This window comes from Pezoporus flaviventris, unplaced genomic scaffold (assembly GCF_033815535.1).
Source record: "Pezoporus flaviventris isolate CSIRO_AGI_PZ_B2104156 unplaced genomic scaffold, CSIRO_AGI_Pfla_v1 ptg000006l, whole genome shotgun sequence".
In the NCBI taxonomy this organism is placed as follows: Eukaryota; Metazoa; Chordata; class Aves; order Psittaciformes; family Psittacidae; genus Pezoporus; species Pezoporus flaviventris.
In genome coordinates, this window is record NW_026892554.1 from 8,490,683 (window position 1) to 8,518,543 (window position 27,861).

Consider the following 27,861-nt stretch of genomic DNA (forward strand, 5'->3'; position numbering starts at 1 on the left):
CTCTCTTGTCCAGCTTGAGCCCTCGGTTTGGCTGGCAGAGAGGGATGCCCTGTCCCTGCTGCACCATGCCCTTACTGCTCAATGTCCAGTGGTCTTTTCCATCCATCTATTTCAGCTCCCTCCTACATCCCTGGCACCTTCAGCCCCACCTTGGCCAAGGCAGTGGGTCTTGGCGAAGCAGCAGGTCATGAGATTTGCCATACACAGCGACTCAGCAGGCCTAACCCACCACTGCCCCTCTCCTGCTCCTCCGTGGACACTTCCCAGCGAGTGCTGAGCCAGGGATAGACCAAAAGGTGCCAGGGCTGGCAGCGCCTGCCCAGCATTTGATGGGTTAAGCCAGTCTCCAGCTAATTTCTCCCAGCGGCTCCCCTCCTCCTCGTACTTCTGTATGCAGCAGGCAGGGCCTCAGCACAGGTTCCTGCACTGAGCTGTTGCCAGGGGAGTAGTTAGGCGAGTCTGAGCTATGCGGGGAAAAGGCCCGGGCTGTCAAAGTGTCTGAGATGAACCATAGCCCGGTCCCCCTGCAGCTGGGCCCAAGCATGCATCAGCCCTTGTTTGGAGCCTGGGAATGGCAAAGCCCAGGGAGGTTCAAGGGCAAACTTGCTATTCATTAGTCAGGGGTCCTTGACGTTCCCACTCTCTGTCTCCCTTCTTCTTCTTCTTCTCTTTTCTGTCCCTCTTTTGACAGATTCCTGGGTGCTTTTGGGGAAAACTCCCCTCCTCCTCCTCACCCCACCACAAGCCCTCTACATAAACTTCCCCCGCAGACAAGGCGGGAGGACAATAACAGCAGGGCCACGATGCAAACAAGAGCCGGAGGAGCAGCCACATCCCGCGGGTGTCCTTTCTCCCTGGTCCTCCCCGCTCTGCCACAGCAGAGCCACCCGACACATCCATTTCACTCATCTTCCCCTCTGCAAATGTTTTATTATCTTGATGCTTGCAGGAAATTGTGACTTGAGATAAGGAAAATGTCAGCCGCCTTCTCCACTCTCCCACAGCCCAAAGCACTGAGAAGTTCCTTGGGAGGAAATGTAAATGCTTGCCCAGGTGCACAGGAGGAGCATGAGATGGAGGGAGCCTCAAGAGCATCTCCTCCAGGAGATACAACTCGCAGCGTAGGCATAACATGGAGCCTCCCTCCCGCCCCACTGAACAGCGTATTTCATAGCTCTCAGAAGCCGAAGCTCCCTTGTAATTATCCAAAGCAAACAGCACGTGTTATTAGTTTAAAATGATTTTTCTTCCCCCCCTCCCTGGGCCCCTGGAGCAGAATGGAGGTGTAATTGTGCTAAGGAGTTAGCAGGGGAGAGCACAGCTTTTGGTCACATTCAAGTTGGAGGGCTTGAGCCGGGGAGGCGCTATGAAAGGCTGGTATTTGCATAAGCAGCGTGCATCCCTACAAAAAAGAAAGATATCAGGGCCTTGCGAAATTCAATCAGGGCTGGGAGGGAAGGAGAAGAAGGGGGGAAAAAAGGGGGAGGAGGGGGAAGGGAGCGGGGGGAGGAAAAAAATTGACAGTGAAAAAGGTTTTTCTAAGTAACACCCCGGCGAGATTAAATTGTCCAGAAAGTTTCTCTGTGTGAGCCGGTGAAGCGGAGGCTAGGGCTGAGGGCAGGGGAGGAGCGGGGTCCCTCCTTCCTGGCCTCAATAGGGGATAGGAATCTGATTAGGCAGCGCGTCCTGCATCCATTTGCCATTATTTGAGGGGCTTTTTTGCCCTTCCCACTGCCCTGCATTGCCGTGGCGGGGCAGTTTGTGAGTGTGTAAACCTCAGGGCGGGCTTTGGAAGGGCATGGGGAGGCAGAGGAGCAAGTGCTGGGGCAGAGGCTTTGCTGTAATTGCAATTAGTTGTGCATCTCTTAAAAAGAGAGGGATAATGAATCCATATTCCTCTCATCTCATCCAAGTATCCTACTCTGTGGGATGTTATCCCTGCACAGGGCACCAGAAGGGAAGGCAGTGTTGGGCTGGCATCGGGTCCTGGTGGAGCCCTGTGTTAGGCTGAGTTCTGCCCACGGAGAAAGTGCCTGCAGGAGATTTGGGCTTTCCTGAAGCTGGGGTGAAATCAGTTGAGTCAGTCCAGCCTTTCCTCCCCCTAAAGACAAGTATGTCTAAACCCACCAGGCAGACAGGGCGTAGCTTCCAGGGCAGGTCATTGTCTTGTACCCACGAGCATCCTCTCTGTGTGCACCATAGATGAGTTTGTAGATGGCAACAAGCTCAGCCTGCCCTGGCGGAGGGCAGGGGGCTTGACCCTGCAAGGGTTTTCCGTGACAAACACAAGGATTCAGCCTCCTCCTCCTCTCCTGTGCTTGCGAAAGCATCCACCTCCATTCAGATCTCATCTGCCCTGACCTCAACTTCCCTGCCAGCACTGGGAGGGATTCCTGATGTCATGTAGGATAAAGCAGTGCTGAGCCTTGGCTCGTGCAGCCTAGGTCACCCCCCTATCCTCTCAGCACCCTAATTCTCCAAAGACAGGATCTGTTCCTTCCTCAAACCCATGCACGTGGGGTGGATTTGGCTTCTTTCTCTCTTCAGTTTAAGGTTCGCTTCAAAGTTGCGAAAGGGAAGGGATTTTCCTTGGATTTCCATCAAGTGCTTTATGAATATTGCAATAAAGGGGTTACAGAAGATCTATTTTTAAGAGAGAGAAAAAATACCCATGAAAATTGCAGCTTGGACCCCAGAGTGCAGAGTATTTGCACAGTTCAAAGAGTTACGGTGGTTCATTGCAGTCGCAGGCCGGGAACGTCGTGGTGCGACCTCCAGCACATCACATGCGGGCTGCTCCCAGGGCGGCTCATTAGAGGAGCCACACACAAGATTTATCTCTTAAAATGGGCTTGCAAATATTTTATCAAATTTGCAATATTTTATAAAATTACAATTTGGTGCAATAAAAAGAATAAATTAGCCAGCTGATGGTTCCTTTTGCATGCCAGATCCAAGTGGATTCAAGAATTAGTTACATTAGTCTTTACGCCTTCCAGCGTAACAGTTTATAGGCAAAGCAAAGGGATGGGATTGGGTTTGTGGGCTGTGCTAAGGGATCCGTGCTCACCGTGGGTAAAGTGCAAAGGGAATAGAGAAAAGAGTCAGCAAAAAGGGAGAAGAACTTGCTGCAAGGTGCGAGATGCATGGGGCAAACCCAAGGAAGCCAAGAAGGGGACTTCTGCTGAGTGTCACAGCTTCGGCTCCAGCCCGATGGCTCGGTATCACTTTCTCCAGCCAGGCAAGGGCGCTGAGGGCAGGGAAAGTTAACACGAAGATTAAAACATCAGAGGGCTGTGCCTTTAGTAGCTCTGACATGCAGAGTAATCCCATGCCCCAAAGCCTAGGGAGGAAGGACAAGCAGCAAGCCCTCCCCTGGCTGGCGGTGTGCGGGGCAGGCAGAGGTGGGGATTGAGGCAGGCACGGGGTACTGGAGACCAGTGTTTTCTCAGTTGGGAAGGGGATAAAGTGACCTAGAGCCATGGGAAATGTGTTGCGAGGAGGGAAAGAGGGTTGGAATTTCACCCCATCGGTGAGATGAGTTGGTCTGCTCTCAGTTGAGCACTGCCGGACTGTTTCCCTGGCAGAGATTATAACCATTCCGTATTTTTTCCTTTCCTTCCTAGATCCCAGTGAGTGGACTTTTCAAGCCTGTGAGCTCCTTCTTGCAGTTGGCTACCTCCTGCCCAGACTTGCTGCCTGATGTATCCAGGTTTCTCCAGGAGAATCCCAATCTGCTTCTCCAATGGCCCCATCAAGGAGGCAGCTTTGGCTTACGAATACAGAGGGTTTCTTCATCACCTCGAACTACGCCGGTCCAGCTGTAGGAGGGCAGCCAAGGGCAACACAGAGAGCCAGAGAATCAACACACATTGCTCCTGTATGTTCTCTTCAGTGCTCTAAATAACCCACAGTGGGTTCAAAGTGCTTAGGCATTGAGCCCTGGGCCAGCCACTGTCTCACCTGGGAGAGTACTGTGTGACTGAAGGTTGGAGTGAGCTTTTAGCACCGGGCTTTGCTCATGGAGCATAGCTTGGCCCTTGCTGCTCTTCATTCCTGGCTGTGCAGAGCTGCAGGAGCACATCCGATGGTGCTGTGCTCAGGACCCAGAGGACTGTGAGTCTGTGCAGGCCAGGCAGCCCTGCTGCTGTTCTATTGCACCCTCTCTGTTCCTGTAAGAGAACCATACTGGCTGTAATCCTTTCCCATTTAAATCCCCACCCCATGCCCTGTTGAAAATAAACTCTCCCTGTTGCAAAAGTGAGCCGTGTGATTTGGTGCAGTTTCGGGGTGGAGGAGGCAACGGGCACAAAACGATCCCAAGGCAAACCAAGAGGGAAGTGGGAGCAGCCGGGATCCAGGCGGCCGGGCTGCACCATGCCCTGCATCAGGCACATTTCCCTGGAAGCCTGAGCGAATCCCTTTCCTCTAAATGATCTTTATTTGGTCTGAACCCCGTCTGGGAAGTAACTGCTAAACCCAATGCAAACAGACCCCCGTGAAAGAATATAATGAATATGTCTCTCAGATGATTTGGAGCCCTTCTGCCTGCAGAGCAGGTTCCCTCCCCATTGTGCCTGGCTCCCGGCGTGCTCGGGGCAGGCTGCGCGAGGTGGCCGCTTTCCCAGCTGAAATCCCAAAAAAAAAAAGCAAACAATGGGTCAAGGCCGGCATTGTGCGAGCCCAGGCAGGCAGAAGGAGCGCAGCCCGCCATGGCCAAGTTCAAGGCTGGGCAGGGGGCCGAGACTGCAGGGATGCTAATGGGGGCTGCGGAGGAGAGGGGCTGGGGGCTCTGCGTGCCGTTATCCTCTACGGCCCAAAACCACCTCATGGAGAGGCAATGGGGTGTGATTGCCCAGTGCAGCAAGGGATGCTGGAGGCACTGGTGGGACTGGGAGGGATTTGGGTCTGATGCTGCTCCATGGGCTCGTATTCTTCGGGGAGTTATTCTGCAGGACTGACGCTAGTGGGATGGGATTGGTGCTATCGAAGTGGTACAGGGGGAAAGAATGGATATTACTGGGGAAACTGGTACTACAGGGGGTGCAAAGGGAGATGACGGCACAGTGTGGGGTAATGTGCATCCTTGGGCGGGGGGCTCTGGGTTTGGGAGCTCTCTGGGTGCTACTCACGGTTCTGCCCCGTGCTCCAGGACCAGGCAGGGACACCCCCCCCCCCCCGCACCCCGTCCATCTCCCAGCCGCCCCCCCCCCTCCCCGGATGAAGTGTGCGGAGACAGGCGGAGCGGCCCGTGGAAAAACACCATGGAGGGCCCGCACAAAGGGGGTTTTATTCAAATTTGTTTAGAGTTTAGCGGATTTGCATGAAAAATGTGTGAGAAAAGCCGGCTCCAATGACCTCATCCCCAGCTGCCATTAATGTTCAATTAAGTGCTGAATAGTAGCAAAGGGGGGACCGGCCGGGACGTGCAGAGAATCCAGGCTCGGGCGCAGACTGTGAGAACCGGGCAGCCCCCCCGACCGTCTGGCCCCGGCCAGCCCCGGCGGGGTCCCCCCGCTGCCCCCCTCTCCGCATCGGGAGGTGAGCTGAGCCCGTCGGGTCTCAGCCCGTCTGGGTTATTCCCCGGATCGCTCTCATCCCGAAGCAAAGTGCCCCCCCCCGAAAAGGTGGATGTTTGGGGGGGGGAATGTCCCCTCTCTCTGCCACTGAGATTGCTGTCGCTTCCCCGGCCCAGGGCCGCTCTCCGCCTGGCAGACGGTGTCAAAGCCCAAGTTCAAGTCCACGCCGAGGGCTCTGCCCGGGATTCCCAGCTCTTTTCCATCCTCCGCCTTTTGTTCGCCTCTGACAATTGCTCTTTATTTCTTACACACCCCCAGCCTCTCCCACCCCCCCTCCTCCCTGCCCGCACTTGGCACCGTTTAGCTGCCTGCCTGCAAACTTAACAACCCCGGTTCTTGGTATAAGCACTCAAAGTACCCTTCTTTCTACATATAAACACGGCCCGGGGGTGTGCGGCTCCTCCCGGCCGCGGGGTCCCCCCTGCGCAGCCCGGCTGCCCCTCACCGGCCCCGGCCCCGCACCGGCCGCAGGAACTTTCTGCTGCGGGACACGGCGGGAGCAAAATGAGCTGGATCCAGCACCCCCCCCCCCAACCCTGCGGGGGCTACCCCGGGCCAGCGCTCAGGTAAGGGAATACACCCCCCCCATTTGCTTTTTGTGGCTGAGGGGCGCGATAGCACGGCAGGTTTTGGGGGTGATGCGATGGGGTTCCCGCATCCTCCCGCAGAACCAGCCCTGCCCCGGGCACACTGATGCGGACACCCCTGGGGGTGCAGACACCCCCCGTGCCGGGGTGCTGGGGACACACGTCCCGGATGGGACAGCAGGAAAACCAGGGGAGGAGGGGGACTTCCCAAACCTGCCCATTCCCCGGCCGGCCTCTCTCCGCCCCCCTCGGGAGGGGAACACCCACCCGGGAGCGGGCCGAGGGGCTGTGGGGAACCGGGGCTCCGGGCACCGGCATCCCCCGCGCCGCTGCCCTCCGGGACGGAGCAGGGACACCGGGAGCATCCCTTTGGGGGCACACCTCCATTTCCATAGGGGTGATACCTGGCGATGGGAAGGCCATGCCGGGCCCGGGGGATGAGCTGACCAGTAACGCAGATAAATCCCTTCTCAGTGCCGGCGGCTGGGCAGTGCTGTGACAAACTGGTCTAGGCGGGGGGGGGGGGGGGGGGGGGGCGTCTGCTCAGAGGCCTCTGGCACAGGCTCCAGATTTAGGTTTTCGATTGGTTTTGGTTTTCTCTAAGACAATTTCGGGTGAAGGAGGAAGAAATAAACCTTCCCCCTTCCTCCCTCCCGCGGTGCAGGTAGAGATACGGGATGAAGGGAGCGGAAACACTTTCATTAGGGAAGGGGAAGAGATTTGGGAGAAGGGGAAATAAAGGGGGGGGGATAAGAGGCTGAGAGGGGACGGGGAAGGGGTGGGAAGTGTGTGGGAAGGCAGGAGGGGCTCCCCCGAAACCAGTCCCCGTGCTCAGCGCGGCGAGGCGGGCGCCCTTCACGGGCGCCTCGGGGCGGGGCGGTCCGGCTGGGGGGTGCTGCGGGCCGGGAACACCGTGCCTTGGGGGGGACCGTGCCTCGGGTCCTGTGCTGGCACACGGCGCCGCGTCATGCAGCAACGTGTGGTATAATACCGCCTCATAAATCACAGCGTAACATAGAATATACCTGTTATATGTATGGATATAGCATGGGGTGTGTAGAATGCTGTATTGCGCTGCAGCCACTGGACCCCGCGCCCCGTGGATGGGGGGATCCGATGTGCAGAGCCCCTGCAGAGGGTGCTCAGACATTGGGGACCCCTCCCCAGCGCCCCAAAACATCCCTGCCACCAGCGGGCGGGGGGGTGGGTTGGGGGGGAGGAGGCTGAGCGGGTTTTAGTGGCTGATTTTAAGCCCATGGCAGTCAAGAGTTGCGGGGTCTCAGCATCGGGACGGTGTCGGACCCCCTCAGAGGGAGGGAAAAGGGGGTTATCCCTGGGGCGGTGGTGAATCGGAACTGCCCTGTGGGTGGAAACAGCGAGGACTTGGCTCTGGGCGTGGGGAAGGCGGGATGGAGCGGGGAGAAGGAGATTTGGAGGAGGAGATGGAGGAATAGAGGGGAGAAGGAAGAATGGAGGGTGGAAAAGGAGGGATAGAGGTGGGATGAAGGGGGATAGAGGTGAGAAAGGAAGGGTGGAGGAGGAGGAGGAAAAGGAGGGATGCAGGGTGGAAAAAGAGGGATGGAGGGGGAGAAGAAGGGATGGAAGGAGAGAAAGAAGGATGGAGGAGGAGAAAGAGGGACGCGAGATGGAAAAGGAGGGATGGGGGTGGAAAGGAGGGATGAAGGGTGGAAAAGAAGGGGTGAAAGGTAGAAAAGGAGCCATGGAGGGGGAGAAGGAAGGATGAGAAGGGAGGAGAGATGGAGATAAAGAAGGACGGAGGGGAAGAATGAGGCATGGGTTGGAGAAGGAAGGATGGAGGGAGAAAGAAGGATGGAGAGTGCAAAAGGAGGGACGGGGGGAAGGGTGCCGAGCCCCCGATTGGCTGCTTAAGCACAAAATCCGGTTCTGGTGGGCCGGGGGCTTCTGGGGGCAGAGGTGGGCTGGCAGGGCCCCCCCCCGGCGGCCATTTTGTGTCAGGGCCTGCCGTGGTGCCAGGGCTGAGCGGTGGGGCCGGCTCTGCGCCCTGCCCTCTCCGGGGCCCGGCGGGGCGGTGAGGGGAGCGGGGCGGGGGGGAGGCCTCCATGCCACGGTGGGAAACGTATTACCTCGCCAGCCACGCTCGCCCATTGACAGAGATAAACATGCAAATGAGCCTCTTTGCATGTCATTAGCATACAGGCAGATTGGGGGGGGAGGGGCCGCCTGTGTGCGCACTGCAGCGTGCTTTAATGCAACACCCAAACAGCCATTGCTGGTGTCTCCCCACATCAGCACCTGCGGCCCCCCGAGCCCCCCCGCCGCTGGCAATGGGACCCCCGTTATCCCTCCCTCACCCCGTATCACCCCACCGACCCCGCGGGCTGGTACCCGGCTCGTCCAGCCCGGCCCGCGGCTGCAGGGCACAGGGACACGTAGGGATAAATAAAGCAAAACCTCGGACAGAGCTTTTTTTTGGGGGGGGGTATTTCTGTGTTTTCATCTATTTCTAAATTACTTCACCTTGTGCAGGGTAGGGGAGCGAGAGGGGGTGTCCGGCCCGTTCAGCCTCAGACTCTTGCAGCCCCGCTCCAATGCCGCCCTTCGCTGAGTGGGGAAAAGGATAGAGGAAGCTAATGGATCTGGGGGGGGAAGGTGGAGAGGGGGAGCACGGGCCGGGCTGGGGGCTCCCCGCGGCTCCCGGAGCTGTGGGGTGTCAGGGGTGCAGCTGGGGTGGTGGTGTGCAGTTGCGGGTGTGTGTCTGGTGCCCGTGTGCAGACACGGGTGTATCCGCGACCTCGGCGTGTGCCGACCCGTGCACACGCGTGTTGCATCCCCCGCACGCCTGTACCCACTCGGGTGGGTGTGGGTGTCCCACCTGGGGGGTGTAGATGGGATTTGTGAGTGTTCCCGCACACCCGTGTGTGTACCCGAGCCGGGGGTGCCCGCACACACGGGCAGTACCGGGCACCCGTGGGACGCACCCCACTGCCGGGGGGTGCAGGGAAGGAGGCTGGGACACCCCTCCCGGCCTGGCTGCCCCTCCGCGGGAGGCTCTGCAGTCACCCCGCCAGGTTTTCGTTGAAGGGGGAACAGCGCGCCTGTGCCTGCGGGAGCAGGAGCCTGCGAAGGGCCGCGGGCGGGGGAAAAGCATCCACGTTGGGATCCACCACCCGGGGCGGACGTAGGGGGCACTTCCCGGGAATCTTCACCCCAAAAAATCCCCACACGGCTGCGGGGGGATGGGGGCAGCGGGATCTCGCCCCGCGGCCACGGTGCGGGCCCCGGTGTCCCCCGCAGCCCGGGAGGACCCGCTGGGGAGTGAACCCCGGCCACATTTAGGGAGCACCGGGGGGAGATCACCCCCTTTTCTCTGAGTCAGCCGGAGCCGCGGTGCATCCATGTGTCCCCCACCTCCCAAAGCAGCAGGTCCCGTGCTTGCAAAGAAACCGCTTTTTAGGCTTGAAACAAACCTGGGATTTATTCCTGCAAATAATTCACTTTTTAGTTTACTAAATAAATACAATTTTTTTTTCCCCACCCTTGCAAATAAACCCGGGTTTTATTCTAGCAAAAAACCTGGCTCGTCCCCGATTCGGGCTCATTTCTGCTGGGGAAGGACGGGCGGGGAGAGGGCGATGGGGCCGGAACGGGGCGTTATTTTGGGGAGAGGGATGCTCAAACTCCGGCGGGTGTTGAGAAATCAAATCTCGGCAGCTCAAATCCGTATCCCACTGCAGAAGAGAGGAAAGCGGCGGCAAATTTGGTTTCCAAAACAATTCCCTAAAAGGCTCGCGTGGATCTTTCCCGCATTTCCTCGGAAGGGAGAAAATTCACAGAGCGGCCCGCCATGATTTATATTATCTTTTTCTGCTGAAAATCCCCCCCCAATCCAGTAAATAGGTTATTAGTACAAATAATAATCTATAATTTATAATCTATAATGCCACTTCTTTCCTGAGCGACTCGACATACAATTGGAAATTAGAAACACCGTTGTGCTGTTGTTGTTTTGGGGTTTTATTCCTTTAAAAAAAAAAAATGTGTGCGGTTTATTTTTATATTTTTTATTTTATTTTTGTGTTGTTTTTTTTTGTTTTTTTTTTTAATATACATGTTTTTAATGTAGCTGATATATCATTTTTGTAAGTGTAGCAGCCCTTCAGAGCAACCCGCTGGGTAAAATCCAGGGTTCTGCCTTTAAAAATGCCCAGCGTGTTAGGGCAAAGCTCGGAAGCAACCCGGTGGCAAAGCCAGGGCGGAGCGGGGCTGAAGCTCCGGCGTGTGCCCTGACGGGAATCTCCCTTTTCATTTCAGTCTCCAGTGAGCAAAATCAGGGAGTCAGGGAAAGCGATTTATAGAGACGCTGAGACCCGCGGCCCCGCTCCCGCAGCCCCTGAACCCGCTCTCCTTTCCCCTGTGCCCGATTCTTGCGGTGGCACCGGGACGCAGGGGCAGCTCTGGGCTGCGGGGCGAAGTTTGCAGCACTCGGCACAATTGCTGCAAGGGCGATGTGGGGCGCAGGAGCCCTCCCCGTTCTGCAGAGACAGTCCCGTCTCTGGGTCCAGGGCTGTTATCACCTTGTGCCGCCGGTCCCGGGTACAGCCCTCACCCGGAGCAACGCTGGCTCCGGCTTTGGGGCCAGCCACAGCCGAGGAAGAGGGGGGTGAAGTCACGGTTAACGAAAGAAGGCTGTATTGCGGGCAGCAGGGCCGGCTTTTTATCTCTGGGACCGGCCAGGGCGACTCCCGCACCTTGCCACCCTGTTTCCCCGTCGGGGCACGGCAGAGCGTCCACACTATCGCCAGCACAGCCAGCAGTCCCGCATGTTGGCGAGGGCGGTAGAGGTTGGCCGTGCCGCTCGGGTCTCATTACACCAGCCCTTCGCCTGCATTTGCGTTCCCTGCACACGGTGTCCCCGCACGGGCGGGTGCCTTTGCGTTGGGGTGGACTCCAACCTGCCGCCGAGCCACAGCCTGTGCCCACGGCACGGTCCCGGGGCTCGGTGGCCCCTGCGGGAGTTGATCCCCGCCCGGTATCGTAGGGGAAAGGGGAAGAGGGGCCAGGATCGGTCCCGTCGATGGGGACACCCCGCTTAGCTCGGAGGGACATGGCTGGGGGGGGTGCGCGGGACAGGAGCCGCGCCCCGACGGCGGCCCCGCCCCTGTCCAGGGTCCTGAAACCGTCCGCGGCCGCCGCGGTCACTGCACCGCCGACGGGGCGGGACCCGGGGGGGGGGGGGCGAAGGCGGGAGCCCCGTGGGATGCGGCGCGGGAGCTGTCGGGGTGGGAGCCGGGTATCCCGCCGGGGAGCCAGTGGCTCGGCTGGCGACGAGACGGGGCGGCAGCTGTAGGGCCGGCGAGCGGCCCCGACGGCACGTTTCCATGCGCTATTCTTCCCCGATTTACTGCTTGTCACCGGCAGCTCAATGGGGGTCCCCCCCTCTCCAGGACCTTCTCTGCCTTCCCCCCCCCCCCGCCAGCCAGCCACGGGGCCGCGCAGAGCCGACTCCCGCTTTCTTTCCCCCCCACCCCTGGCTCATTGCGCGGCCCCGCTCCCCTGCGCGGCTCCGGGGAAGTTCAAGAAGTTGGCTGGCCCCCCTCCCTGCGAGCCCAGCCAGCCCAAACACCAGCGCCTGCCCCGGAATATTTCACCGTCGGGCAGAGGGAAGGGAGGGGGGAGAGACAGCCTAAATTCCCCTCCCCACGAGCCCCTCCGGCTCTAATCTCCTATGCATCGTTACAACTGCCCGCGATGAGGCGGGGGAGGCCGGGCTGCAATTAGCTATAGAGCCGCTCGCCTTGCAAACAGAGGGGCTCGGATTATTGCAAATTCATTTCTATTTTCCAGGCCAGCGCTTGTATTCTCTGTTAGCATAAGAATAGAGCCAGGCCCTGTGAACTCCTCCGACCTACTGACCCCTCTCCCCAGAAATGAATAGCAGCACTTTCCGTGTCCCCCCCTCGCCAGCCTCTCCAGCAGACTCGAGCCACGGCCTAAATTCCTAATCAGGGTAATTTAATATATCTTAAGCCCCTGGCTGCTTTATTTTCTCTCCTTTTTTTTAGTTTGTTTTAGGCATTCACTGGCTCTCACCCCGTCATTAGAGATCCTTATTTGACGGGTATAAGAAGCTGTTATGAGACTACAAGTCTCTTTTTATCTGCTAAATAAGCTGTGCTTCCCCGTAATTAGAACGGCGTTCCCAGCCTTTGAGGCCTTTCAGGGCCGCCTAACAAAAAACTTGCAGGAGATGAATAATCCCGGAGCACAAACTCCCCGGCCCCAGCAAAGAGCCGGGACAGAAGCCGCGCCGGGCGGAGCGGGGCGGCGGGGCGGGGGGGCTGATGGCGGGGATGCCGCCGGGGGTCCCCACGCGTGTCCCATCGCGACTCCACCCGCACCGTGGGGTCGGGGCAACCCCGTGAATGGTGCTTTGGGGCTGTGCTCCCCTCCCGCCCCGGGATGTCACCCCCTCCCCACGCCGGGGTGCGGGGAGGGGGCCCCGCATGGCCCCACGCGTGCTTCGAGCCGTCGAGGGGATCCCTCTGGGACCGCTCCACTCGCCCCTTATTGGTCAGTTAGGGGCTGACGATGCGTGGCTGGGCTTTGTGGATTGGCTGGAGGGGGGGTCGGGCTTGATGGCGTCACGGCTGCTCGACGGGGCTCCCCCCTGCCAGGGTGGGGAGGGCACCACGGTGACGGGCGCGAGAGGCCCCAGCCCCCCTCCATCGCCTTCCGCTTCTGGATCGTGTCCCTATAGAGCGGCAGCCCCTGGTATTTCGGGAGAATATCGTGTGTACATACACGGCTACATGGAATCGAGGGGGAAAGTGGCTGTGGGATAATTAGCCTTCTTGATGTGGTTGGAGAGTTATCTAATCCAGAGGAGCCTAAAGGCATCATTACGGAGACAATATTTCAGGAAATCCAATTCATTGGAGCAAAAATATGACATTCATTTTGCTGGTTATGTTATTACAAATATCCTTCAAAGCCGACATTTCACGCCCCCCCCTCCCCTCCTCCAAAAAGAAAAAAGAGATATAAAATAAAATAAAGTGACCAGACTGAAAGCCCCAAAGCTACGGACTGGGAGGAACAGGATGAGCCCCAGTCCCGTGGCAGAGGGATCACTCCTCGCCTCCAGGACCCATATGGAAAATAGAGGGTCTTTGGTACTGGAGGGAGCTCCCGAGGAGGGCAAAGGGCTGGGGAGGGTTCAGACAGAGACAAGCGAACGCGGCCCCAGCTCTGCGACTGCCGGGGCTGGAGGAGGCTGCGCCCGACTCGGCTGCGCGCTATTTTCAGCTCTTTCGCGGCAGAATTGCGGTACGAGCGGCAGCCGGCGACCGGGTTCTGCCTCCCCGCAACCGAGCGGTTCCCGTGCGGTGCGGTACAAAACCTGAGCCCCGGCGGGCAGCGCTTCCTCAGCGTTCCACGGCCCGCGCACGGCTGGTGCCACTGGTGCCACTGGTGCCACTGGTGCTACTGCTGCGGGAGATGCTCTGCCGGGGTTTTCCCTGCCCGGATCAGGCCCTTCCCAGCTCTGGTATTTGGAGCCGAGGAGGAAGCGGGGCAGGAGCAGCTAAGGGGGGGATGCGTGTGTAAGTCGGGCTCTCAAGAGTAGCATCTCCCCAAACCCCCTTCAACGAAATCCGCTCCCAGGAGCTTCCTTCACCTTCCCTCCACACCGCAACCCACCGGGCACCCCCCCAGCTCCCCTCCGGGGCCGGGATACGCGAGGGCCTCTGCCGCCTTTGCCCGTAAAGGGACGGGCAAAATGGGGAGGGAAAATGATGCTTCCCGGCCCTGGATGGCAGCGTCCGCGAGAAGCGGCTCTCCCCAGCCGGCCTCAGCCTCACGGGCCCGGCGTGACTCGTCCCGGCCGGGGTGGCCTCGTCCCGGCGGGGCGGTGGCGGGTGTCGGTCCCAAAACGCGCCCAGCCCTGCTCCTCCAGCTGCCGCCACGTCCCCGCCCCAGCTCGCAGCCCGGTTGTTTTGTTTAATTAAACTCAATGTCAGTGTTAATTTTCCGCCTGGCCGGGCAGCCCTGCCTTTGCTGGAGCCGGCGTGTTGGTTACAGATGTCAACGCGCCCCGTCGGGGCTGCGCCGAGCCCGTGGAGACGCTCCGCGCCGGCCGCGCGTGTCCGTGGGCTGCGGGGCCGGGAGGGCAGGGGCCGGGCTTCGCCGGTAACCATCCCCCTGACCCACCCGCGGTTCGGTCCTGGTGGGCAAACAAGGTGGGCAAGCCCCGCTGTGGTGTGTGTCGTGTGGGGAGAGAGCTTCCCCTGCATGTCTCACATGGATTTCATTGGAGACACAGGGGGATTGTGAGAGCCCCTCCGCCGGGAACGCTGGAGGTGCATTTGGGAGGAAGCAGGTCCTGCTTTAGGAACGAGGCTCCGTCCCGAGGTTCTGTCCCTGGCTCTGGGGGTCAGCGATGCTCTGGGGATGAGCAGAGGACCCCGGGCCAACCCCAAACCTGTGGCAGCTCTGGGGATGAACCACACCCTCCCCAGAGGTGTCCCAGGCCAGGCCAGGGCACACAACAGTGGCACGGAGGGGTGCATGCCTTGCCAGTGTCCTGCAGGACCCCTGTTCCCAGTTGGCTCCCAGCCCTGACAGCATCCCAGCGCCTCTCTGCTCTTGATTTTCCAATTGCTTTCCTAATCACTCCAAATTGCCAAAGCAGCTCCCTGCGCAGGGACCCGTGTGGCACAGGGTGAGCTGATCCCTGCCCTCTCCTCTGGTGTATCCTCGATCATTCCTGACACACTGCGCATCACTTGCCCCTTGCCAGTGACTGAGATGATCTTCCCAAAGTCCCATCAACGCCTTGGAGCGTTCTTCCTTGCTGGACGTAGCTGTTTCACTGCCACATAGGCAATGGACTTGTTTTCTCTGTGCTCAGCACTGAATCCCTCCTTCATTTGAAGGCCAAGTTCATCAGCACAGCGAGACCCTTCCATACCCCTCTGTACAGTGCCAGATTTTATCACACTGGATATTATCCTCTTGCTGCTTCCTCCCTCCTCCCTGGCACTTCCGAAGGCCCATGCTCCCGCTCGCCACAGGAGCTGCAGCACTGACCCCTCCGTGCTGGGAACCCCCTGGGTTTGTTATGCCACTTTGTCTCCTAACTTTTAACCGGTTATTCATTCCCCGGCTGCTTTTCAAACTTCACTTCTCCGCAGCAGCCTCGGCCTTATTTACCAAACAATCAGGTTTATTGCTGTTTCTCCCCATTCTTTGTTACCATTTCTATCTGTTTTCCCCATTAAACTCAGGACGTTGTGATTTTCCGGACCCCCCGTAGAGCCCTTTTGGGGAAGTTGGCTATCCTCCATTCCTATTTACAAAGACCGATTCACACAGGAGGCGAAACTCCAGCTCCTGAAATAGCCATTTCATATTTAAGTTCTTCTGAAAGCCTTGCCTGAATCCTGCCTTTTCTCACTCCTTGTTTCTGTGCATTTGATCGAGCTGTTTTCTAGCCTCTCCTACTGCTACCCAGGCCATCAGAGCACCTAGATACCCATAAAGAAAGCTTCTTTTGGGGGGGTTTCTTTAAGACCATGGTAGCAGTATCCAAAATAAGGAGGACCCCAATGCAGAGGATTCATTCCCATTTTATTCTTCCTCTATTTTCTTCTCCTGCATATGCCAACCCCCCCGGACATCCACCTGCAGTGCTTTTTATTTGTTTCAGCAAATCTTTCCTGAAAAATACCCTTGTCCTGCTTTGTTTTATATCCATGTTGGGGAGTTGTGTTGGAGGGGAGATAAGGATGGGATTTAGGGGCTATAGGAGGGGTAACAGCTCTGACAGAGGTGACCAGTACAAACCAGACACCTACCCCATCCCAATGGGGGGATTTACTCTTCCTAAACAGCCCCAAACAGATCCCCATTCTCATGGTGGTCCATGCACCATCATTCCCAAGGCAGGCATCACACCCCAGGAGGCAGAGGATGGGAGACGGTGGACCAAAAGTGGGAGAGCCTGGTATTGGGGATACAGTGGTGGCCAGTGCTGGTCCTTAAGGGGATCCATACCCTTGGCATGCATCCATCCCCCCGCCTCAATGGAGGTGCAGGTGTGAAGGCGATAGAAGAAGGAAACGGGCCCTGCCTTATTGAAGCTGCTGGTAAACAAAGGCACTTGAGTGGAGAGGATTCAGAGAGCCCGGCAGCCGCAGGAAACTATAATTACGTTTAAATATTGTTAGCATCATTATCTTTTATCTGCCATCAGATTAAAACAATTATGGTATTTTCAGGAATTGTCCTGGCATTCTCTTGACCGGCGTTATCTGTCAGGCAGGAAATGTGATTTTCGCTTGGAGAGGTGCCAGCCGCTGCGTGGCCGGTCCCACAGCTCCATGATCCTGGGAGAAGCCATCAGCAGGGCTGAATTCCTGCTTTATGGAGAAATCCACGTTCACCCTGTGGTCAGGCATCGGTTGCTCCTGCATTCCCATCCCTATATTGCTATAGGTGTCAGGGTTACCTGGCCTGGTGGTGGCAAGGGAAACAGAGGGGGACACCAGCCCCATGCCATCACCTCTGCGGTGGCTGTGGCAGCATGCCGGGGCGGGTGGGCTTGGCAAACACAGCTCCGTGCCTGAAAGCCATGGTGAGCAATTTACCCGAGGAACTCATTTCAGGAGATCTAGTCTAAGTTAATTAAAGATGGCTGGCTGGGGTCATCGCCTTGGCAACAATTAAGGGCAGGAAAGACGCCTCATTAGTAATAGTTTTTAACAAAACCCATAATTTTTCATATCAAGACAATCCCGGGCACATGAGGCGGGGGGCAGGAGGATGCCTGCTTTCTGCCTTTCTCTCTTTCCACACCCTGGCTCTGGGTTAGCCCATGGGGCAGGATCGGGAGGTGGGAAAACGGGATTGAAAGGAAAAACATCTTTGGCTGGCGAGGGTCCTGTGGCTGGTGCCTGGGCAGCAGGAGTGTGGCCACTGGAGAAGGAACCATGAGGATAACAGGGGCTGTACCTGGATGGGATCTGGCTCCTTGGGAAGAAGGGGAGAAGCCGTGAGCTGGCGATGGCCGCCATGCAGGGGCTGCCTGTGCTTTGTAGCCCAGGGAGCATCGTGCCAGGCTGCCACTCCCAGCCACCAGCAATGGGGTTATTCCTCCAGCTGTGCCTTTGTTTTCCAATTTCCCTCCTTCTACTCCAGAAATCCTAATGCTGCTGCCTGCTAATGCCAGGCTGGGCAGAGTAGCTTTATTTTCTACTTAATTAACTGTCATCCTGTGATTGATCAATTAATGATGGAGCCATCATGGTAATGCTCTGGGAGCCGGTGCGCCGGGGCTAGGCCGAGTCACGCGCTCGCCTTCCCACTCCTACCTGCTCCAGCACCCCCCATGCTGGGGCTGTGCCGGCTCCTCTCCTGACAGCAAAGGACAATGTGACAGATGGAAAAATCCTTTGCTCCCAGGGAATTTGGCCATTTACAGGGCTGTTGCATGAGGGACTGGGGACCAGGAAATGATGCTCCTGCCCTGGCATCCCTGTCCGGCAGCTGGGAGTCACAGAGAGGGATGTTTCCCTGCTGGACATGGTGCTTGCTGCTGTATTAAGCTCTAGCTCAAGTATTTCTGCTGTTTCCCTTCTCTCAATGACATTTTGGGCTTGGGAGAAAGGATGAGCCTGATGTTGCATGTTGGGGTGATGCTTTCACTGGTGACTCACAGGGGTCAGGGCTCTGAGTGGAGCTGCTTGGTTTGTGGCCTCCTCCTCCTTTTCCTCCTCCTTCTCAACCTCCTCCTCCTCCTCCGAAGTTGCACACATGGCTCAAACGGGAGGGATAAATATAAACTCCATTCGGATATCCATAGAAACAGGAGCTGAGGATGGAAGACCCCATGCAGATAAAACCTTCCTCCTCCTTCCCACATGCTGCTATTCCCAGTATTATTCCAATGCACTTTATAAAACCAGTAGAGCTGGGAAGGGACCAACAGAAATGACCAGGAAGGTGCTGCTGGGAGAATTGCAGAACGGTGAAACCCTCTTTCTGCTGGATAATTCAGCTCTTACCATATGAACTACAGCCAGGGCTGTTTGGGAAGGGCTGAGGCTCTCCTTGGCGTGGTGGGAGCACACGTGTGCAGGGCTGAAAGGGATGCAGCGCAACTCCGGCGCGGAAGCAGTGCAAGTCCTGTCGCTTAATTACTGTTTCCTTTCCTGCGCCTTGAAAAGTGCTGAGATACGGATTTGATGTGCTGAAAAGCGTCTGGCATCTTGTCACGCACCAGCCCATCTCCAGCATTCAACAGCTGGTGAATACACCCTCCCGACGCACCCCCAGATGTATACCTGCACCTACAACATCACCGCCTGTTTATCTGCGGATCGGCCCAAATGATAACGTGTTTATTCAGACGACTCTGCCGCCTGGGAGGGAAGAAACTGAACTGGTACCAAAGGAAAGAAGCAGCTCCTCGGGGCTGCGTGTGCAGCTCTTCCTCCCCACCGGCTCCAGATTGAGTTGTTTGTCTCCTGACATCCCTGCACACACACCCGCACCCACTCACACATACATATATAATCCCGTGCGCACAGCCAGGAGGAAACCTTATATAGTAGTGCAGAAATAATGCTATTTTTTGAGTCAAAGCTTAAAGCCATCCATCGGAGATGACACACGCAACACAGTCAAGCCCAAGAATAGGTTTGGAAGTGACTCTGGAAAATATCAATAATCAGCAGCATTTCCTTGCATCCCAAACTCAATCCCAATCCAACATCGTTTCTGTTGTCAATAATGCAAGTTTATGGGGAGAAGACATCCGAGGAGGCCTATGTGCCTTAGAGCCCTTCCTCGTGAGGCTTCTGTGCCTCTGCGAGCTGCAGGAAAGATTTATTCCCCCCCTTCCCTTATGGCAAGAAAGCTGTGTGCTGAATTAACCCCACTGGGTGGTTTTGGGGTGAGGAATGGAACCTGCTCTGTGCCTGGAGGTGCACAGTGGTGTTAGGTGTGATGTGCCCAGCGATGCCCAGGCAGCCCCTGGGCTTGTGCTGTGTGGCCGTGCAGAGCCTAAGAATAAGCCGGGATTTGGGTGGCAAGGAGTTGTTTGCAGTGGTGGGGCAAAGTGGGCAAAGCAACTCTCCCCCATGGCCATACAGGAGGGGGAGAAATTGAGGATATATTGGGAAAGAAATGGCTGAGCATCCTCAGCATCTTCCTGGCTCCTTTCCCCTCCGGCCCCATGCACACCCCAGCCCAGGCAGCAGGATCTCAGCAGGTCTCGGGGGGGTTTTGTGGGGCTGACCATGGGGTGGAGGAGAAGGAGAGGCCATGGGGAGGGCGCAGTGGCCACTTGCCTGCACAAAGGGGCCTAGGCCAGCAGTGCCCAGCATGCCCTGTCCCTGTGTGGAGTGTTGTGAAGGGCGCAGACACATTGTGACCAGCTCATAAAGATGCTCCGAGACAGAGCTGGAGCCATTTAAAAGCAGTTAATAACTGCAAACTGCCCCGGCCTCGCTGTGCGTGAGGCAACCACAAAGAAACTTTATTTTAGAGTTGCAAGTATTTTATTTTATAGAAAAAAAAAAGAGAAACTTTTTAAATATGTAATTGGCTCTGGGAACCAGGACCCAAAGGGGTTGCAAAAGCAAGGGAAGCAATTGCCTTAATCAGTCCAAGATCCCTGATTTATTTATGTATTTATTTCGATTTCAAAGCAGTGCTGCTCATCATATCAGGGCCTTTAGAAGCACAATTATTCTCTCGACAGAAGAGCTAACCTAGGCTGCGATTATTTGCCTTTCTGAAAGGCAGCGCTTCCCCGTCAGCATCCTCCCCTCGAATGCGCTCCCGCATCCCTCTGAGTGATTTTAGCATCTGAGAAACATCCCCCCAGCATTCCCAAAGCCTGGATACCCGTTCTGAATACCCATCCTGAACACCAGCCTTTTTGCTGAGCTTCCCAGCTTCAAAGAGCAGGGCGAGCTATTGCTAAATAATGTCTCTTTATTCCTGTCCTTTGGCTGCTTTTCAAGCGCCGGTCGAGAAACGTGCTCGAGTCCTTCTGGCTTGTAAAAGACACCCGAGGTGATAGGTGGAAGGAGCTGGGCAGCCTCAGCCCTGCGTGGGTTTAGGATCATGGAAGTTTTGCTTCTATTTTGGCCCTGAGGTTTGTTTTGTCCTCAGGTTGTGTCTGGAGTCGGATTGAGGTGGGATTTGGAGGCGATGCTCTGCCGGCCTGTGGAGGCAGAGGGTGTGTGGAAGGGGGTAAGTGGGAAGGCAGGAAAAGAGGGACCGAGCTTTGAAAAGGAGCAGCTGCAGTGGGATGCCCTTGGTTGGGGCCGTGCCCAAGCGCTGCCTGCAAGACCCATCCCCAGCATGAGCGGGCAGGTTGGTACCCACAAGGCCAAGGAGCTGGGCTGCATCCTGCTGGTGCTGTCCTGTAAAGGGAAAAAACCCCTTTGCAGTACCAGGACCACAGCATCCCCATCCCAGCATCTCCCCCACCATCCCCGTGAAGTCCCTGTGTCCAGCAACGATGCCACATCCCCAACCCCACCATGAAGCTCCTCCGCGGCGGCATGAGGCACCCGTGGGCTTGTGAGAAACCCTCTCGTGTTGTGTCCCCCCCCATCCCCATCCCCGCAATGCATATTTTGTGGAGGTTTAATTGGCTGCAATTATGAAGTAGCACGGACCCTGGAAACCTGCCAGTCAGGGAAATAATGAACCGCTTTAATACAAATTCAGCCCGTAAACAAACGCGGCTGCCAGAGCCGTTGTCCTGCCCGGCGCCGCGAGCACAGGAGCTTAGTGAGGAGAACCAAGGCAGCATCATCAACCCCATGGCACTGGGTGAGCGTCCACATCCCCAAGGCTGCCCTCTGTCCCTACTGGAAAGGCCTTGCCTTTCTCTAGGGGCTTTCCTAAGGGGCTATGATGCCACCCCCAAATAGCAGCACCAACAATACGGTGTGTGGATGTAGGATGTTGCAGATTTGGGGCTCGTTTTGGGGGATCTGTGACAGGGGATGGGTAGCAGTAGGGCTGTGCATAGGGAAGAAGACACAGGGGGTGCCCAGGACCGAGCCCCATCAGAGCATCCTTGCTCCCTGCTTTGCCCTGCAACCGTCCCCAGTCCCACGAGCCCATATGAGGTCCAGGCACCTCCACCCTGGTTTGATCACAGGGAACAAACTCACTCTTCACAGACACCTCCTTTACCCACCAAAGGCTCCCCCAATAAAGGGTTTTCAGGGCATTCAGACTGGGCAAGCAGCCTCCTGTGCCTGCCGCAGGCAGGAGGGGAGATGCTGTGGCCCTAGAGCACTCGTGGGGCCCTGCATCCACCCGCACCCCCAGCATCCCCTGGTACCGAGGGGGAAAAGGCAGACCCCCTGGCAAAAGGCATCCGCGGGACCCATTGAAATGTTCCACCCAGGGAAATATTTTTGCCAGGGAAACTGCTTTTGGTTTATTCTGGAAGGGCTGCGTTTTCCTGTGTCATTTTTTAATTTTCTCCCCTTATTTTATTTTCTTTTTAAACAATAAAATGTGATGATGCTTCTTGCAACTTCCAGTAATTTGTGGAAATTAAAAACCAGAAGAAATCATTTGCAGCGCGACCCAGATTTTCATGGCTCTCTGGAATGGATGTCTCGGGGCTTTGTTTTAATTTTGGTTTTGGATGGGCTCACTCCCAGAATGGTGAAAAATCTCCTAAATCAGGACCATGAGAGTGGCCGGAATTGTTTTCCTGATTTTTGAGAATAGTCCTGATAAATTCATTGTTCAGGAGCTGGATGGAGACTAAAATCATCCTCATCTTGCAGGATTTTTACCATTAGATATTGCAGCATATTTACCATTAGGAAATAAAGCAAAAATTGTATAAACCAGAGATTTTAAATATATAAATTAGCAAAGAGGTGGAACCAGCTCTTTCTTCAGGGTCACACATGTAACGAGGCATTTTTACATCTTGTCTGGGCTAACACTATTGTTGCCTGCCTTCACAAGTGGCTCCTTCCCTTGCATTAAGCACCAAGGTAATAAAGATATGGTTTTTATGAGCCCCCCCCAAAATAAAGCAGGCACAATTTATTAAACAGTTACAATGTGACAATAAATAATTTTAATGTCAATCAAAATGGGATTATTGTCACTGAAATTTGGGTTGAAAAGATGAAAGCCTGAAAGGGAGAATTGAAATCCAGCCCCGGAGATGATCCCACTATCTTTGTTCCTTGCGATAAATATTTTGGGTGAGAATTTAAACCAGCAAATCCTTAATTTTGGGGGGAAAAGGGTTGAGCGGGGTTGGCTTTAAGGAACACAGTAAAAATATATATTCATGTTTGGGGAGAATAGGTATTTTATTGTGAACTCAATTTATTTTACATTAAAGAAACTGCTTGGGGTTTAGTTTCTCCTCAGTGTCAGGCAGCAGCAGAAGGATGCTGCTCCCCACCCGGCCAGTATTCACCCTCCTTCCCCCTGTCTTAGGAAACCCCAAACTCAGCCTCTCTGGAATGCATCAGCCAAAGCTGCCCCTACTCTGGGACAGGCATTGATCAGGGCAGCAAACTTCAAACGCTGAGGAGCCCCGCTTGAAACTGCTGCGGAGCTGCTCCGCTCCCGCACGGCCGCATCCCCTGCCTGCCCTGCTGGGCCCCTCCAAAACCCTGCTGTAATTTCCCCTTTTGGGCCTGGAGCTATTCCAAGGACAGTGTGTGCATCCGGGGAGAAAACAGCCCTTTTTGGGGCTGGTAACAAAAACGATTGCGCTGATAGGGAGCGGGGCACGGTGGAGAGCAGAGGCTGAGGATGTGGCTCTGGGAGAAGCATCCTCCTCACTCCTTTTTTAACTCCAAAATGGTGATGATGAGGATGCTGGTTGTAAAGGGGTGCCGGCAGGGCCGATGGCTTCTGCTTGATTCCTCCGAGGGGATGAGACCCTCAGGGCAGGAGAAGGGTCCCCTTCTCCACAGCATCATCCAGCTTCCCCTCCTATGTCTGCCCACTGGCCTCGACCAGCGGCTGTGCCTTGGCACTGAGCTCAAACAGTGCCTGATTTGGGGCCATAACCAGCAAATATTCAACTCTGTGTCTCTAGAGCAGCATTTTTATTCTGCATCCCAATAATGCCCAACTCCTCCTTGAGACAGAGCTCCCCATTATTTTTTTCCAAGGATTTAGGGGCACAACACAAAAAAATGCTCCTTTATAAATACATTTTAAGGGTATGTATTTGCATACCAAATTAATACCCAACATTGTCTTACACCCCTCGGCCCCAGAACACACATGCATGGAGGTGAGGGCTGAAAGCAGGATGCCTAAGTTTGTCTCTGGAGCGTCTGATGGATGGACAAGGAGGAACCAGTGGCAGCCAGGCTGTTTTAATCAGCCTGTGTGTGTGTGTGTGACAATAGTTGGGTGAAGAAGGGACCTGACACCAGCATCCTTGAATTGTTATAAATCACACCAGTAAAAACAGGAGGGGGGAAATATTAAATGTGGGTGATCGCGGTGCTTTTAGTGCCAACTCAATCCCCACGCTGGAACAAAGCTTTGCCAGCCCTGAAATAAATGATGCTGCACCTAATGGCTCTTATCCCTTCCCTGCTGCCTCCGACCAGGCGGCTTTAGGGTTTGAACGACGCGGATGGGAAGCAGCGGCTGGGCCTGATGCTGATTTTTACTGGCAGAGATACCTCGTGCCAGACGGGGTGGAGGTCCCAGGGCACTCACGGCTTGTCCCTATGTCCCCGCGCTGTGGCTTTGCTGATGCCCCGCAGCCGCCGGGCTCCTCTCTCTGCTCAATTGCACAGCGCGCAAATGGAATCGCTCTCCTTGCTGTGTTTGTGGCCATGGGAGTGGAAGAATTACATTGGGCTGAAAATAGTATTTACTTTTACTGATTGAAAAATAGATGTTGGGGGAAAAAAAATAAAAAGCAAAAAAAAAAAAAAGCAAAAGCAGGAATTGAAACTATAATTACAACAAACCATATGTAAACTCCCAGGTAAACACTGATTATACTGTGTCATTTCAGCCAGACTTTATTAGTGAGGGAAGAAGCGAATCTTCTTTCTCTCGCTGCCTGCAGCGGATGTAGCCCGCAGGATCCCACCGCCTGCCATTTGCAGAGTGCTTTTCACCCTAAAATATCTCCTCTTTATGGCCTGATCCTGCAGAGCTCGCAGCAGCTCTGTTTCCTAAGCTGAGCCATGATGTTGGTGCAGAATGGGTCTGCTGGTGTGCCGCTGTAGGTGCAGGGTTGAGCCGCCCTGGGTACCTCTTCCTCTTTGGGAAGGGGCTGGAGTGTGCCAGGGGGATGAGAAACTTGGGGTGCATGACCCAGCCTGCTTGCTCCTATAGCGCTGTCTCCATAGAATGAGATGAGATGAGATGGGATGGGATAGGATGGAATGGGATGGGATGGGGGTGCCCCAGCTATAGCATCCCCTTTCCTGCAGGCAGTTCACAGGCCTGGTTTGCAGGAGGATGGGGCTGGCTTGGAGAAAGGCTGGAGGAGGCGAGTGGCCATGGCCTTGCCAGGCCCTTTGCTTGACCCCCAGCAATGGAGCCAGACCCTCTTTATCAGGGAGCTGCATCCCCAGAGCCCAGCACCCCAAATGCAGGAGAGGAACAGGGTCAGCACCTTGTTCCTGGGTATCTGCGTTACTCAGCATCCCCCTCACTCACTGATATGGCACATGGTCCCTCCAGGATCAATATCCCCTGCCGGCTCAGATGGAGGCAGAGCAGTGCCATCGCACTGGTGACATGTGGGTCCCCACTGTTCCCCATGTCACCTCAGGACACCTCAAAGGGGACCGCAGCATCCCCCTCTCTGCCATGCTGCACAAGGATCCCCTGGCAGCACCATCCCCTTCGGATGAGTATTTGGGGTGCTCTGGCCGCGGTGTCCTTGCAGGGGAAGTGGGGTGAGGTCGGAGCAGAGGGGAAGAAGGAAACCACGGCTACCGTGGGTAACGCCAGGTATCGCTTATACAACAGGGCTGCAAGGCCCGGCCGGCCTTACAGCTTTGCCATAGTGGCACCCTGTGGCAAAATGCATTACTACAGCTGGCAGGGGCTGTGGAGGGGGACACAAGGCCTGGGGGGGACCCTCACCCTGAGGGCTCTCAGCCCCACGGGGACACATGCCCCTCGCACAGGCAGGGGTGGGATGCTGGGGGCTGAGCAGCAGGTGATCCCCATCTCCATGACATCCCAGCTCCCTGTGGTGGGTACCACACGTCCCCGTGGTTGGACATGGGGTTAGCCCGGATGCACAACCAGCCTGGACATCCCCATGGGAGGATGCTGGGCTGATGCCAAGCTGGCTGACCACTGCGTGCTTGGTTGCTTAGTGCTGTCCGGTGGTATCCGCATGGCAGGGTGGCGTGAGGCTGCGTGGTGGCATGGAGAGGGGTGTGTATGCGTGTGTGTGTGTGTTGGTTTTCTCCTCCCGGAGCCGACCCAGAGTGACGGAGCGAGCTCTTTGTCTGCCTGCGCGCCTGCCTGTCACGGCTCCCGGCATTTCCCAGCCACCTTGCACTGCGCGCAGTCACTTTGGCAGGAGCTGTCTTGGAATTCTAATGCGGCTGATTAACGTGGCACAATGCAATCGTGGAGCTGTGCCCCTTCCCAGCCTTGGTGTGATAAATAACCAAACCCAACCAGGCATCCCCGTCCGCGGGGCATTGCCCCCTCCTGAGCTGGAGGCACGAGGTCATTCCAAAGGGAAAGATCCTGATGCTGTCTCAGCCCAGGGTGTAATGCAGATGCCACTGACATCCTGGTCCAGGGGTGGCAGAGCTGGTTTTGGGGCACGCACAGGGATGTGCCAAGGGATGTGGTGCTGGGTGACACAGCAAGGAGCTGACGGAAGGGTCACCTCTCCCTCTGAGGGGTGGAAAACTCCAGGCAAAAGGGAAAATGGTGAAGGAGAGAGGGTGGGGAGGCAGGGGAAAGCTGCCTGCCAAGCAGGGAGGAGGAGATGGGTGAGCAGATAGCCCTGCCGCCCAGGAGGGGATGAGGGGGAGTTATTGACACAGAGGACACATTGCTAAAAATGAAATCTGTCCCTTCCTCAGGCGGTGTTGACAGAAGAGGATGGGAGGAGATATCAATGGCAGGCACACGTGTCCCGGGAGAGGGTGAGATGCAAGCGGAGACAGAGCAAGAAGTGAGCTTCAGATGGCTCCAGAGAAGAAACTCAACCCCTCTTTGGAAGGTGGGGGGCACGCCATGAAGCACCAACCCCTCCAGGCATCGAGGAGGACCCAGTGGCCAACAATTCCCATGCAGGCAGTCAAGCCGAGTGGGGCAGAGCCAGGAGCAGCCAGGGAGGAAGGGAAGGAGGGAGGTGGCAGGAACATGGACCACAGCCTGGGCATCCCTGTACCAGCAACTGGGAGCATGATGGCATGGAGCATCTTATGACATGGACGTGCAAGGGAAGACGCTTGCAGGGTCAGAGCAGAGCAAAGGGGGAGAGGTTGGGAGGTGCCATTCAGGAACCATCACGCCTCTGGGATGTGCCCACAGGTAGAGTGGGATGTGTGAAGGGGGAAACGATTGCTCCAGCACTTGGAGTAAAGGCCTAAAGGTGGAACACGCGAAGCAAAGGGCTGAGATGGGAGAGAAACCCCACTTCCAGGGCACCTCCTCCGGTGGGAGATGACTTTGGAGGGGTCATGGAGGTCTGAGCTAGCTGAGGGTTTGGCTGGGTGAAGTTAGGGTGATGTTTCTAACTTGATTGCAACCAAGCCAGCTCTGCTGGGGATGGAGGTGTTGTTTATTAATGATGGTTAAAGGAAGGGACCAGCAGATTTTTACATCCCAGCAAGCGTGAGGAGGAGGAACAGGCCCTTTCCCAGGCATTGAACATGAGCCATGACTGTACCACTTTGCTGCAGGGCTTTCAAGGCGTCAGCCACGTCCCAAAAAATAGATGATGAAGAAAGGGAGAATAAACCCCAGTGCAAGCAAGGAAGCACAACCCCCTCTGCCTTAGGGCTGCTCTCTCTAAAGGCTTGACCCTATTTTATGGACCCATGAGGCAAACCCCAAACACAGAGCACATACCAATTGATGGGGGTCTTTCATTTCAGCTTCAGACCAGGGACCCCCATTTCCACAGCTGCTGATCCAATCACCACAGCCTTTTGTCCCGAGCAAGAGCTCCCTTTGGGAAGGTGATTTCACCCCCATATGCACCCTCCCTGCTTCTCTTTGGGTTGCTCCTTCCCTCCAGCCCCTTTAGCATCCCTTTACCCTATTAATATCTTCTGACTGTCCTCACACCTGCAGACAATCTGGTCCCCAACCACCTCCACCACCCCCCTCCTCAAAAGCTTCCCTCAGCTGTCTTTAAGCCGTAGCTGAAATCTGCGGTATGTAGGAGGAGAAATTCAGTCTGACAGCAGTTTAAAACACTGCACTACTTGGCAGATTTAAATGCTATTTTAAATATAAGCTATGACACAACGGACAAAAATAGCATTGAAAATACCCTGTCATGTTCCATATTGCGAGGAATAGGGAAGCAGACCAGGCTAGAAAGGAGCAGGGAGAGGGGCCAGATGGAGAGGAGAGGTTATTTTGTTTGTTTTAAGGGAACGGGATGGATGTATTTTGTATGTGCCTGGGTAAATGTGTTTTATGGAGCACGGAGCCAAAAGTGAAATAAATCAACCTTCTCATGA

At 56.0% G+C, this 27,861-nt stretch overlaps 2 long non-coding RNA genes across 2 annotated transcripts in view; both read left to right on the forward strand.

The window, feature by feature from the left end:
• Nucleotides 1–4,264, forward strand: part of LOC133265874 (uncharacterized) — a 35,449-nt gene extending 31,185 nt beyond the window's left edge. The window contains exon 3 of the long non-coding RNA XR_009742162.1: nucleotides 3,627–4,264. This is a non-coding gene — a long non-coding RNA (uncharacterized LOC133265874). The remainder of the gene's footprint in view (nucleotides 1–3,626) is intronic.
• A 1,366-nt stretch (nucleotides 4,265–5,630) lies between these two features.
• Nucleotides 5,631–27,861, forward strand: LOC133265876 (uncharacterized). Its single transcript, XR_009742164.1, has 2 exons — nucleotides 5,631–6,145; nucleotides 26,248–27,861. It is a non-coding gene; the product is annotated as an uncharacterized LOC133265876 (long non-coding RNA).